A 13,396-nucleotide genomic window follows, 5' to 3' on the forward strand; every position below is an offset into this window, starting at 1 on the left:
AAATTAACAAACACAAGGCAAAATTCTAGTGATGACCAGGTAGTTTATAGTTTTCACAAGAGTTAGCAGGTCAGACTAAACCCAGAATTCCCCATTGTCTTTAACTTATACTGTTAACTCAGGTGAAAACTACAAAACTGCCTTGTCTTCACTAGGATTTTACCTCATGTTCGTTGTCTTGAGTTTGTGGTCTCCAGTTAAGAACATACCCTTTTTTCCTAGTGAAGATGCATCTTTAAAGAGAGGCCCAACTCTCACATTTCAGATACAGATCTGAGCTTCCCCAAAGTTTGGAAGTGTTTTGATGTAGGGTTTTGGTGTGGCTCATTATGATCTCTGAAGTTCATATCTGGGTCTGAATACCCCTAAAGTTCGGGGAAGTTCAGATTCATGGATTGGCTTCTTGTCCATGCCTGGTCACAAGTGAAAATAAAATGGTATCTCGGTGTGGACCAAATCACTGCAGTTTACTTCATGGCTCAGAGTTTCTGCTCAAAGCAGCTGTGACTGTAATAGAAGGGTGTGTTGCAGATCCTACATGAAGGGCAGAGGGGAAACTTGCATATAGAACTGGTTGAAAATTTTCCAGTGAAACAGAGTTTAATCTGAAAATGATAGTGCCAGTTCATCATACCTGAATTGTTTCATGAAAACAGTCTGGGTTTGATGAATTTTCATTCACAGAACCTGGTTCCCTGCCTGCCTTCCTGGCAGGCTTTAGGAGACTTTCTATTTCAGGATCTACAGCTCTAGGACATTCCTGCTTCATGGACTGCCTGGGAGCTGGAGACCCAGGACTTCCAGGGCTGCTGTGCAACTAGGAGCCTGGAAGCCCTTGGAGTCTACCTGAAGCTATGGATCTAGTAGGCAAGAAGCAGACACTACTGATTTGGTTAACTTAATGCACACTTTCTACACACATGCACATCATATGTCATTTGAAAGTGTATTTTGTCTACTTCAAGATGACGTATGCTATGGAGTGGTCAAGTGGTGCTGTTACCATAGAAACAGGGGCAAACAATAACACCATCAACATATTAAAATGATCACTTTGAAATATTTGCATTTGTTTCTGTTAGTTTAATGACCTCTGTGTATTATTTCAGTACATGAAATTGGATTTCTTTATGACTTCAAAGCATCACAACAACAATCTAAAGGATAAAACAAAATCTAATAATAAATTTGTACAAGAATAATTGAAATGTAATAGCACTGGTGAGATTTCTAATCAACATCATTATCATCATATTCATCATGATCTCTGTCGAGATTGCATGGGTTACCATAGTCTTCATTGCCTTGGTATGTACTCAGTTCAGTGCAGGAATGATTGTTGTGACTAGAGCAGGGGTGGGCAAACTACGGCTCGTGGGCCAGATCTGGCCCCTCAGGGCTTTGGATCCAGCCCACTGGATTGTCCCCTGTGGCGCTGCTGGCCTTGCACCGCTCTTGGGCGGGGGGCAGAGGGCTCTGTGTGCTGCTCTTGCCTCCAGGCACCGCGCCCCACAGTTCCTATTGGCCGGGAACAGGGAACCGCGGCCAATAGGAGCTTCAGGGAAGGTACCTGGAGGCGTAGCAAGGTCAGCGCATGCAGAGCCCTCCGCCCTGCCCCCCCAGGGGCCGCAGTGCTTGCCGCTGCCACTCCAGAGCCCGAACCCCTCCTGCACCGCTCCCCCCAACTCTCTGCCCTAAGCCACCTGCCTGCATCTTGCACCCCAACTCCCTGCCTTGAGCCCCCTCATACTCCCTGCACCCGTCCTGCACCCCAACCCCTGCCCTGAGCCCCCTACCACAGTCTGCACCCCTGCTCTGAGCCCCCTCCTGCACACCGCATTCCTCCTGCACCCCAATCCCTTCTCTGAGCCTCCTCATACACCCTGCACCTCTCCTCTGCCCCAATCCCTTGCCCTGAGCCCCTGCCTACCCCTGGACTAGAGGTACAGTTGATTGTGCAGTGACCCCTACTGCTATAGGCACAGATAAGGTCTTGTAGAAAGTTAAATTATGTTGAGTGCTTGAAGAATACAGCTAGTGGTTTATCATCCACATTTTTCCATTCATGTTGCAATGATAATCCAATATCTGGTTTACCAGTGTGCAAAGACATCCAAATCTTTGTTTGCCAAGATGCCCTTTTGACATATTCTTCAAAACTGTCCTCACATGGTGGGAATTTGGCCAGTGACTTGTCCTTTTTGGTGGTTAGATTGAGGCACAAGCAATTAAGGTCTCTGTGGGTCTCCTTTTCTTTCTCTCTCTGGTCATACAGTACTGCTACCAACTTCCTTGCTGCAGAAATTGTGGCTTGTCCCAATTTGGCAAGATCTCTGAAGCAGTAAGCAACTTCTTTTCTTTTCTTTTCTTTTCTTTTCTTTTCTTTTAACAACATTAAACACAGGTTTTTTTCTCTGTCGAATACGGATGACAGAAAGAATTTTGTTATAGGAGTGAGTGCATCACAGATTGCATGCCTAGATACGAAGTGATGGTTGTCAGTTGTGCTGTGCCTATTTCAATCCACAAATTATCTATGTGTTCTAATTTTTGGAAATAGTGAACAGTAAGGACCAAAACATCCATATCAGCAAATTTCAATGGAAATTATAGAAAACTATTATAATCACTTGTAAGTGACTTTGAGAATGAAGATTATGCAATGTGAAAACATTTCTTGTTAGTATATTGCAAAATGTTGACAGCTTCATCATTTCTGGGGGAAAAACATTGCCCATATAAATCCAATCCAATGTTTTCATACATTGTCATTTGACCAGTAAACAACACATGAATGTGTTGAAATTAACTTAGTCAGTAAAAACTGCAGTCATAGTCATATTGGAGTGTTTCTGGAACTGTGTAAACAGTGACACTTTCTCACCTTGGAAACCATTGTTTCACCTCTCCTGTATGCTTGCAAGCACCACTAGACAGCTCCACATCAAATAAGCTTTCAAATTGTATATGTGTATGTGTGTTGGTGAGTACATTAAAGTCCAAAAATATGACCCTTTTGGAGAATTGCCACACGCATAAGGGCCCAGGCTCCTGGCACTGCAGCAGGCAGCCTGGAAGACTCTTAGGCCAGCTGGCTCCCCAGGCTGCCCAACTTTTGGGGCAGCTCTTTTCCCCATACTGAAGGAGTCAGGCAGCCCAGGGATCCAGCTGGCTTGGGAGTTTGGGAGTTCTGACATAAATCATGTCAGTTTCACTGAGCCGTTGACAGAGATCCCGGGGACATATTTTATTTTGAAAACACCATGTTTTGGTGCTTCTAAGATGAAATTTTTTTAACACTTCACTCTGTGGGAACTTTAGAAATGTCAGAATTTCCCACGAACCAGAAATGCTGATTTTTTGATATCTGCCTGCAGTTTTCTTGGCTCAAGCCAGTGCTCTGCCTTTGATCTTTTCTTAAAAAAATGAATTCGAAATTTGCTCACAGTTTATTTCCTTTAAAAGTGCATTTAAGCTGTTAATATATTTATACCTCACTTACTCTTGTTTAATCTAGATATAGCTACAATTTTTTCTACAGATGGTGCTGGAGGCCTCTCATTAATTTCTCTCATCTTTGGGTCTACTTAATAATTTCTTTGTTAGTGTTATGAAAATATAACAGCATAGATGTATGGATTCCTTTATTTAGGCAAACAAAAGGAGCAGGCACTCAGGCAGCATGTGTCACAGATGGGCAATTCTTACTATCGCTAAGTATCTCTAGATCCAAGAAGAAAATTCAAATTTATGATCTGGACGCATCCCTTGGATTCCCCTGGGCTGCAGGTACCTAGTGGCAGACAGTCTATGAAGCATAATTTCAGGCAAATGTAAGCTTTGTAGAAGCTGTATTTAAAGTGAGATCAAAACTGGAAATAGTTTGTATTCACTTGCTAAGACCTTGATATCCAACGGAAGAGCTGTGCGAATAACTAAGTTATCAGTTCAGTGGCCAAACCGGTAGAGTTGGGTCTTGGAGAGGATAGGGTTTGTTTCAGATCAACCAAAATAAAAAAGTTTTTAATTTTCTGGTGAGCCAAAAGAGACAAATTTTGTTTTGTTTTGAGTTTTTTAACCTGGTAAAATAAAATTCAAGTAAAAATCAGAACACAAGGTCATTTTGAAATGAAAAACTGAAATTTTTGTTTTGAAAAGTCTCAACAATGTTGAAAACCAAGAGTCAGGAAAAAATAAGAAAACATAAGACTTCATGTTACTTTGCTCTGCATATTTGTGAAGTAGGATTTTGTTCTTGAGCTTCAGAATTTAGAGTTGCCACTTCTCATGAGACACACCAATAAAAGTTGCAAGGCAGCCCCACTGTTCAGGACATGGGCTCACCTTGTTATCACGATGCACTAAAGGTATGTAGATATAGCCATCATACTCCATGCCACATTCCTGTATTCTGTAAATGGGAAAAAATACTGGTACCACATAGGTAATTAGTCCCAGACATATCATTTAATTGGGATGCCCTTAATTAGGATTGCTGAATAATTACACGGATTCCTAAGAAACCAGTGAATGTTTAATTACTGGGACAGTTTTAATATGAATGGGGTTTAGCTAGTGCCAAGGAGTTAAATGAAGCTTAACCAGATGCTAAATATTGTATGAATAGTAGATGTGTGACATAGTTACAGGGCTAGCTGCACCTCAGTCCCCCTTTCAGTCTCTCTGTGTGCACTCCTAGATGTTAGGCCTCATGCCTTAACTTATTGTGAGGTGGAGTTTGCAATCCTCCTGTTCCTAGACCAGTTTATGGTCTTCAGTATGCTGTGTATCAACCGTATTTGCCCTGGAGGTCCAACTGAGTTCAGCACCTGCAGTTCTGCCCTTCGGGCATCTGTGACCACTAGTATGTGTGGTCAGACAGCCTTCTAAAAACCAAAATATTGTTTGTTTAGCAGAAGGATCAATGCTTCTAGAGAGAAAAGGGATTTTAAAACAACAAATAGCTTAAATGCTTCTATCTCAGCTAGAAGCTTCCCATAACCTGATGATAACCTAGGCAGAACTAATTTCTTCGGACACCACCAGCCATTCCATGTGTCTCCTCTGGTTCCCCTGAATAACTACTGTCTCTCTCTGAGAGAATGTCCCTTTTCATCCTGTCAGAGTTCTTTTGTCCTTCTGTGTTTATGGGCCTTTGTCTATCCTGGTCCAAGCAGTTTTCTAGGTTGGCTGCAGAGGAGGCAAAACTAGCAAAGCTAATGGTTCTAGCATTGTTCCTTAACTGTTTGCTGAAAGGTGGCTGTCTTAAGCCATTCTTTCCCTTCTGGCTGTTTTTCCAGACACCTGTTATGTTAAACCAATAGTCATATAGAAAAACTCCCAGTAATCAGGCCAACCTGCAGTATTCATAAAATGTGACAGAGCAGCTCCAAATCTCTCACAATGTGAAATTTTGAACTCTGGCTTTTCATAGAGAAGCTGGCAGATAAAGACACAGGGAATAAGACATAAAGTTGAATGCACTTATTTTTGCATTTGATTTAGTACAGTATCTTATTTCATGTACACTGTTTTTCTTCAAATTGTTTAAAGGTACCTTGACTTAAGTAGGGCAGCTGCTTAAATTGGGCTAATAGGCCATCTACCATGGTGTCTCAATTAAGAAACTGTGGCAAGCTTGTAATACAATGGAATAGGTCTATAATGAACTTGGGATATAAGCAAATTCTCTTTATATTAGAGGTGGCTGTGAACCAGGAAATCTGATCCAAGTATTCCAAACTTTCGAAAAGTTTTGATCCAGATCTGTGCATCATGACTGAGGCTTATTTCTTGTCCACAGTGAAGAAGTAATGCACTTCAGTTCGCGAGTTTCAAATACAGTATTGTGGAAAAATATGTTACCATGCCCTGGGCAACATTTTCAACCTGAAATCCTCAGCTGTGCATGTAGAATTGTATGTGCCTGCACTTTGTAGATACAAAAAATATGCAAGTTCATAGGAAAGTGTTCGAATCTGCACCTGCAGAACAGATTAGGCTCCATTATGTTTTGCAGGCATGAAGTCTGTCATGTGCATGTGAATGATTAAATGGCATGCCCAAGTTCGTGGGCTCAAATATAAGCATGTAAAAGGATGTGCTTGCACAAATGGGAGCTGGATAGGGGGCTGGCTGAAACCATATCCTTATAAGACTTCTGTAACTGTTACCTGTATGTATTGAATTTTGCTGGTAGCACTGAAAGACACAGAATGATAGTATGTTGTATCAAATGGCTCCTCCAGAGGCACGTTTTATTCATCTAGCACACAGCATGTCATAGTTTTACTGTATTTTTTAATCTATGAGATGTTATAGTAATGTACAGATACATCTCTAGTGTAGTCTAGTAGGCATCCTGGATTGGATTAATCCCCGAGGTAATTATCTCCCTTGAAATGGGAGAGTTTGGTCTATTCTCTTTTATGTTTGTAGTCTTCAGAATCATAGGATCCTTTGATCCTGGTCCTGTACCTTCACTGGGGACTAGAGCAAAACAGGAAAACAGACACACAGCCTAATGAGAATACTATGAGATACCTGCAGTTTAAATAGGTATTTACCATTAACAGCCACAAGCCTATGAAGTGAGAGGCTGTCATTTTCCTATCTTTTAGTTGTTGAAGTGGGCCCGCAAGTTTATGAAGTGATAAACTGAGTCCAGCTAAAGCCCCTCATTAACTTAATGACTAATTAAGTCAGAACGAAAAAAGATTGAGTTAACTTGCCTACTAGCCACCCAGCAACGAATGTGTATGACAACTAAAGGAGTGATGGATAAAGAAAAGTATTGGGGGGAGAGAATGAGTGATTTAAAAGACATTTTTGATGCATTGTTATCAGTGCATCCAATTAAAAAGAAATTAAAGTGTAAATCTCTGCTGACTGCCTGAATTAAAAAAAGGTTCCTTTTTTGGCCTCTCTAAGCACTTGAGCAAATTAATTAGATATGTGCTGAAAGGGGTACCAGTGAAGTTCACCCATCTGAGAACATCACAGACACCTACCTCTTCCTGCTGCCAAATGCATCTATTCTGGGACTGAATTGAATGCCACTTTCAGAGACCAGAAATAAGGCTAAGTCAGGAATTGCTTTAATTTTGGTAATTACATTCATTTCATCATTAGGTTTTAATTCATATTGATAACATGGTGGATTGACATATTTATAGTGGACGTAAGGGCTCTACATGTGTGGTTAGTGCAGGAATGGGTGTCTGTCTGGGGGAACAGTCAAGAGAAAATATGACACCCGTAACTGTAGTAAGTTGTAATAGAGTAAAAACTTGAGAAAGACATATTCTCCCCTGCCTTTAGTGATTCTACATATGGTATGCAGGAGACCTGGAGTCAGGACTCCTGGATACTGATCTTGGCTGTGCCACTAGCCTAGGGCAAGTCAGTTAACTGCTCTGTCCATCAGTTTTTTGGGCAGGTCTACACTACAGGGTTAAGATGACCTAAGTTATACAACTCCAACTCCAGCTACGTGAATAACATAGCTGGAGTCGATGTCGCTTAGGTCAACTTATTGCAGTGTCTATACTGTACTGGGTTGATGGAAGAAACTCTCCCATTGACTTACCTTATGCTTCTTCTTCGTTCCAGTGGAGTACTGGAATTGTTGGGAAAGTGATCAGCGGTTGATTTAGTGGGTCTTCATTAGACCCACTTAATTGACCCCTGGTGGATCAATCGCTGCAGCATCAATCCATGGTACATGTAGACATACCCTAAGTCTGAATAATGGGAACAGAAATGCTTCATGAAGTATTATAACGCTTAACTAATGCTTGTAAAGCAGTTTGAGATGCTTGGCAAAAAGGTGTTACAGAATTTTTGTGTAGGCAGCCATTGTAAGTCCTAGAAAAGCAGCTTTCCTGATTGGACATTTGGGAGTATGTATATATAGTTGCTTGGTTTTCAGCTTTATTCTCATGCTGCTTACTACTCTCCAGGTACTCAGCATTTGGAAGCAGCTGAATTTTCTCTTATTACTTGGGCTTGACCTTTGATTCCAGCTCATTGTGTAGCAATGGGGAAGACACAGAAAGAGCTATTGCAGTTCATTATATTATAAAAAATTAAACCATAGGTTATCAAATATTTAATTCATTCTGATGAATGGACTGTATAAAATCTATAATGAATTCTTTGCTTTGATTAAATAAAATTGAGGGACTTAAGTATTCATTCCAGCACTTTGAAATAAATTGTTTTTGGATTATCGTAATAACCTCAGTGCACACAGTGGTTTTGGCCTAAGTCCACGGGCGATGAACATTTTATGCGTATGCTTCAGACCAGAATTATTTGAATTAGAGCTGAACTGCTGACCTGTTCATGGAGGTCATTGTTGCTACCATAGTCCTGACTTTATTATTTACTATGGAATAATGTAGTCTACAAGAAATACAGAAAGCACGTAAACCACATTTGTTTGCAAAAAAAAAAAGATATACAATTATAGTATTGGCAAATACACTGTTATTTTAATTCCTATTCCAACATGCAGAATGGGAAATAAAGGCTTCAGTTATGTAGCCATTGGTGAGGCTGTGCTTCCTCATGTGAGTAGTTCCACTGAGTTAAATGGGACTACTAGCATTGCTGTGTTCTCATCAGTAGTTATACAGGATGCACGATGTGGCCCATAAGGGTTAACACTGGTGTATTTGAATAAAGCTTAAAGCTGATGAATTACAAACATGCATTGAAAAGATAATAGACCAGGTAATGAAATCAAAGTGTTAAACTGTTTCAAGAGGATTGTTGTTCTGATATGGTGCCATCAGTCCATTTCCTAGTGCACGACATTCCATGTCAGAAAACCACCACCACACCCAGCCCTCTTGCTGGTAGTCTCATCCAAAAGGCTAAGGATTAAACTGGAATGAAATTGAAATATCTTGTCACTCCACCATGTGTTTTTTTCCCTACATTAAGGCATATTAGAGAGCTGGCGACAGTATCTCCCTGATTATGGGGTAACTGTTCTGAGGATAACTAATACTATGACCTGATATTGAACCACTGAACTCAATGGGACTTTTGCTATTGACTTACAGGGGAGCAGGATGGGAATCTTGATGTCTCTCTGGTATGTTTCACCAGCACTGAAATTCACTGGCATAGTAAAGTGAGAAAAAACAATCCCAAAAGAGTTCAAGACACAGTAACATAAAAATGGCCTTCAAAGGGGCCCTAAGATGATGATCCTTTAAGGGCAGCTAACATAGGCCATTAAAGTGGCAGGTGTATGAACCCAACACTAGTTACAGTTGTTCCCATTGCCTGATCACATCATTTGATTATCCTCATGTGAATCTGATCTCCACTGTGGGGAACTTAGCTATTAACTGCAATTGTTTGTTCTTCTTTTTCTTTTGTAAAAGTTTGCAAGAAAGAAGAGGGAAAGAAATTTAGTGCAAAGCTTCATGAGATCATTCCCAGTCCTGTCTTCTCCCTATTTTGTCATGTTAATAATGGTCGCTAAGGAGTTTTTTTCAGCCATCCATAGTGTCTGGATGAAAGAAAATCAAGAAAATTTGTTCTTGCTAGAGCCACACACATCTGATGAGACTATTGAATTATTTTTTGGCTTAGTGAGTTGGCCTCCCTAGGCAGAGACTAGCTATTAAATCTCCATTAACCGAACACTGCAATGTGAATTGATTGATGCTAACTATTTTAGTATCTTGAGTTATGCTTTTTAGCTCTATTATCCGTACAGGTTTATTCTGTAGTCCAAAGTAGTAAATGAGTTTCCCAAGTTGCTTTAGGAAACCGTGACATGCTGAAGTAATCTCAGGGTTATTAATATGCTACTGTGCTTGGGGGACGAAAGGACTTAATCTATCAATCATCATAGCTACCCATGAAACAGGGGTATAAGACAAAAAAGTATCAGAGCCTGGGGATGGATAGATAAACAGGGCTAAAGAGGAAATGCCCACTCCTGGGAAGTGGCATTGCTGGGGAACGACATGGGTCATATAGATGAATCAAAGAGCCTGGAGTTATCCTGAGGCAAAGGTCTGAAGAGGATTAAGGAGGAGACAGGCATGGGAAGTCTAATGAGTAAAACGTTCACTGTATGAGAAATGCTGATGACAACAGCTGAGTTTAAAAATACCAGTTGAGTTGTTTTGGTTTTGAATTTGCAGTATGTATTCCTTTTGTGTCTGCCCATTTGACATGATTTATATTAATAGCCCTTAAATGTATCATGGGCTTCTAGTGTTTAGAATATAGAGTAGCAGGCTCCCAGCAGTCCCTGTGAGGAGGTGTGCTTGACACAGAATGGCTTTTCTTTTGAATGTCACAGAATGTAGCTCTGAATGTACCTTCAAGACATTGCTTATAGGTGTTGTGACCTTTCTGGGGAAAACGAACATATATCCTTTAAGACTAACATAACAAGAAGTCTCCATGGCTGTGAAATCCTAACATTTTACATAAGAGGAAGATTTGTATATAGAAAGAGCAAGATCAAAACACAAAATAGCTGACTCACTATTCTGCTCTTTCAGTGATTTACAGTCTGACCTTGAGGTCACCACTGTCTAACCTTGACATCACACTCCCACCCCAACCCTAGCACTTTCCTTCAGAAGGGAGATAAGGTCATTTTTCTGCTTTGGTCCAAGTCCCTCTCAACAACCTTCCCTCTCCTCCAGGGATCATTCTTAATTCCAGATCCTTGTGTTTTAAGGACCCCATAATGAGTTTCTACTCTTCTTTTTCTCTCGGGTAGTCCCAGCCTGACTGGTTTGTTGAAATTGTACAGGTGTCCTAGGATTCTTAGTCAAATGTGCTCAGAAGCATGCACAGGTTAACACAAGTTGGCTGGCCTGAAGGATGGAGGCCTACACAGCCTGGTAATAAACACTTCTTAAAAGTGACCTCAAAGAGAAGAAAAAATAGAGTTTGGACCTCTTTTCCTTTCTTGATGGCTATATTTTAAAAGGTCTGGAAGTTGTTTTTTATTTTCCATTTTTATTTCTAATTTTTGTGCTCTTTGAATTTGTGAATATCCCTTGGTTTCGTACAGGATGTGGAAATTTTGAGGTCTATGGCTTTTACTTGAATGCTGAGAATATTGAATCTCTAACAAGACATATTTTCTTCCAAATGTTCTTCAAGCATTTGAATTAAATGGGTGGGTTATTTTTAATTTATTTCCTGAGTATTTCTGATGTTATCCTAACAGTTGTCTGGACAGATGTTGGGTTGGTTTCATGATTAGTCTGAATCCAAGAGCAATGTAACTTGACAGTAAATACAGAATTTTGAAAAAAAATGCATCCATTTTTATGGTGGAGTAATATCGGCCAACTTCCCTTTTAGGATGTACATTGTAATAGTTCCCTGTTGGCTAAAATTGAGCTGTATGTACATGTGCTATGGTTTCAGTAGCTACTAGTGGGAACTTTCCTTCCATTAAAAAGAAATAAGCACATCTCTTTTCACCCATCTTAAAAATAGGACATGTTGGTGAAAACTCAGGGAATAAATACTAGGACTCAGTGATACAGCTAGCTAATTCAGTAGTTTCATGAAGATATGTTTTGTAACATGCACACAAGCAGAAGGAGCAGTCACTTCATGTATGAGGCTGAGTATTTGGTCTCTCCTGTACTTCTCCTTGATAACTTGCTCCAATATTTCCAAAATGACTTCAACATTATAAGTGATGACAGAAAGCCGTAGCCAACATAGAAACCACTAGAACAAATGTGCCTAGGCTCTTTGAACTCAAGTCTCAGGCTGTAGTATGATTGCAGTCCTATGTGCCATTAATTGCTCATCGCTAGCAAAGCTTACTCCTTAGTCCTTGGCATTACTCATGTTTTGGCAGAAGTTATACAACATAATTTTGAGACAGATGAAAATAGCTAAACTTCTTGCCAGATGGTCTGTATAGACACTATAAATTGAGGCTGAGTCCACATTAGGGTATGCTTCAGGTTGCTGGTTCTTTGCTTGCCCATTTTACTTTGTTGTAATTCTTACCCTGCATTCCCCTTTTTGGCAAAAAACACTGTCATAATTTCTTTTTTTGTGCAGGGCCTGTCTCTTGCCCTTGCCCTTTATAATGCTTGGCAGCCACTGGAACCAATGGAAACAGATGGTTTTATCTCAACTGAGCCCGTATCTAAAAATAAACATTCATCTTTACAATACTTATAATAGTTTGTTGCCTACTGTTGCCAGTCTGTTATTGACAGGGGAAGTATCTGAACAAGAGATGTCACCAAGGGATTGGCATTCTAACAGGAACCCTGTCAATCTCTCGGAGTTGGAAACGAGAGAGTAGATATTGCAAACTGTAGAGGTTTAGTCTTTCTAAGATTTTGCGTGTATATTATCTGCATATTGGTTTGACTTGTCTGTTAGAATTGTAAACCCTTCAGGGAAGGGACCTTCTCCAGCTCTGTGTCAGTACATAACCTAGTGCAGTGGGACCTTGCTCATGGCTGGGTTTGTAGGTGCTACTGTGATTCAAATAATATGTAATAAGATTAGGGCAGAGCTAGTGAAGCATAGAAACATGATGCAGTCTGAGGGCCAGATTTTGGAAGGCTTCCAAGCTCTTGCTGTCAAAATTTCACTGCATGTGTTTGTGTGCACGAGACATCACATTTTGGAGGGAAATTGAAGGCAGAGGAGACTAGAGGGCAGTGGAACCTCCACCACGTTAAGATCATAGAAGAAAGCTTATGCTGAGATTTATTTGAAGACACTGCAGGAAGGGGGGTGAGTGTAGACACTAATACAGTGTGTATGTTCTGTCTCAAAAGCTGGTAAAGTATTTGTGATTTTACGTTCCATATTTTTCAATCATCATATGATATGAATATGGCATAACTAAGATGATTTATGCAAGATGGGTAATGTGAGATATCGAAGGAAAGGTTATGATTTACTGAATGTGATTACCCAATTTGTATGCATGTATCATTCCTGTATTTAAAGTTAGGAATATTGACTATGTAACCATTACAACTGTGTGTGTATTTGGGAAATACCCATCAGACAGTATGCAAACAGCCTGGATGGGCCATTAGGAAGGACAATAAGACTTTAAAGATACTAATCTCACATGTTCCTGAGAAGCTTCCTGGGATGCTTCTTTGACACTACAGGGTCATGTGATCATGTCACCTGGTACTGACACCATCTTGGACTAGGAGGGAGTGGGGGTCAAACTGGGAAACAAAGGATTCCTACCATATGCAAATCCTATTTAAGGCTGGGGAGTGAGTTAATCTAGGCTCTTCTCCCACTGCCTCCCCACCCAAGTAGAGAGACTGCTGAAAACACCTAAAGAAACAAAGGAACTAAACTGGGGGTGGGGGCAGAGGCTGAGCCTAGGCGAGAAAGGTCTAGC

Source organism: Gopherus evgoodei, chromosome 7 (assembly GCF_007399415.2).
Source record: "Gopherus evgoodei ecotype Sinaloan lineage chromosome 7, rGopEvg1_v1.p, whole genome shotgun sequence".
NCBI lineage: Eukaryota > Metazoa > Chordata > Testudines > Testudinidae > Gopherus > Gopherus evgoodei.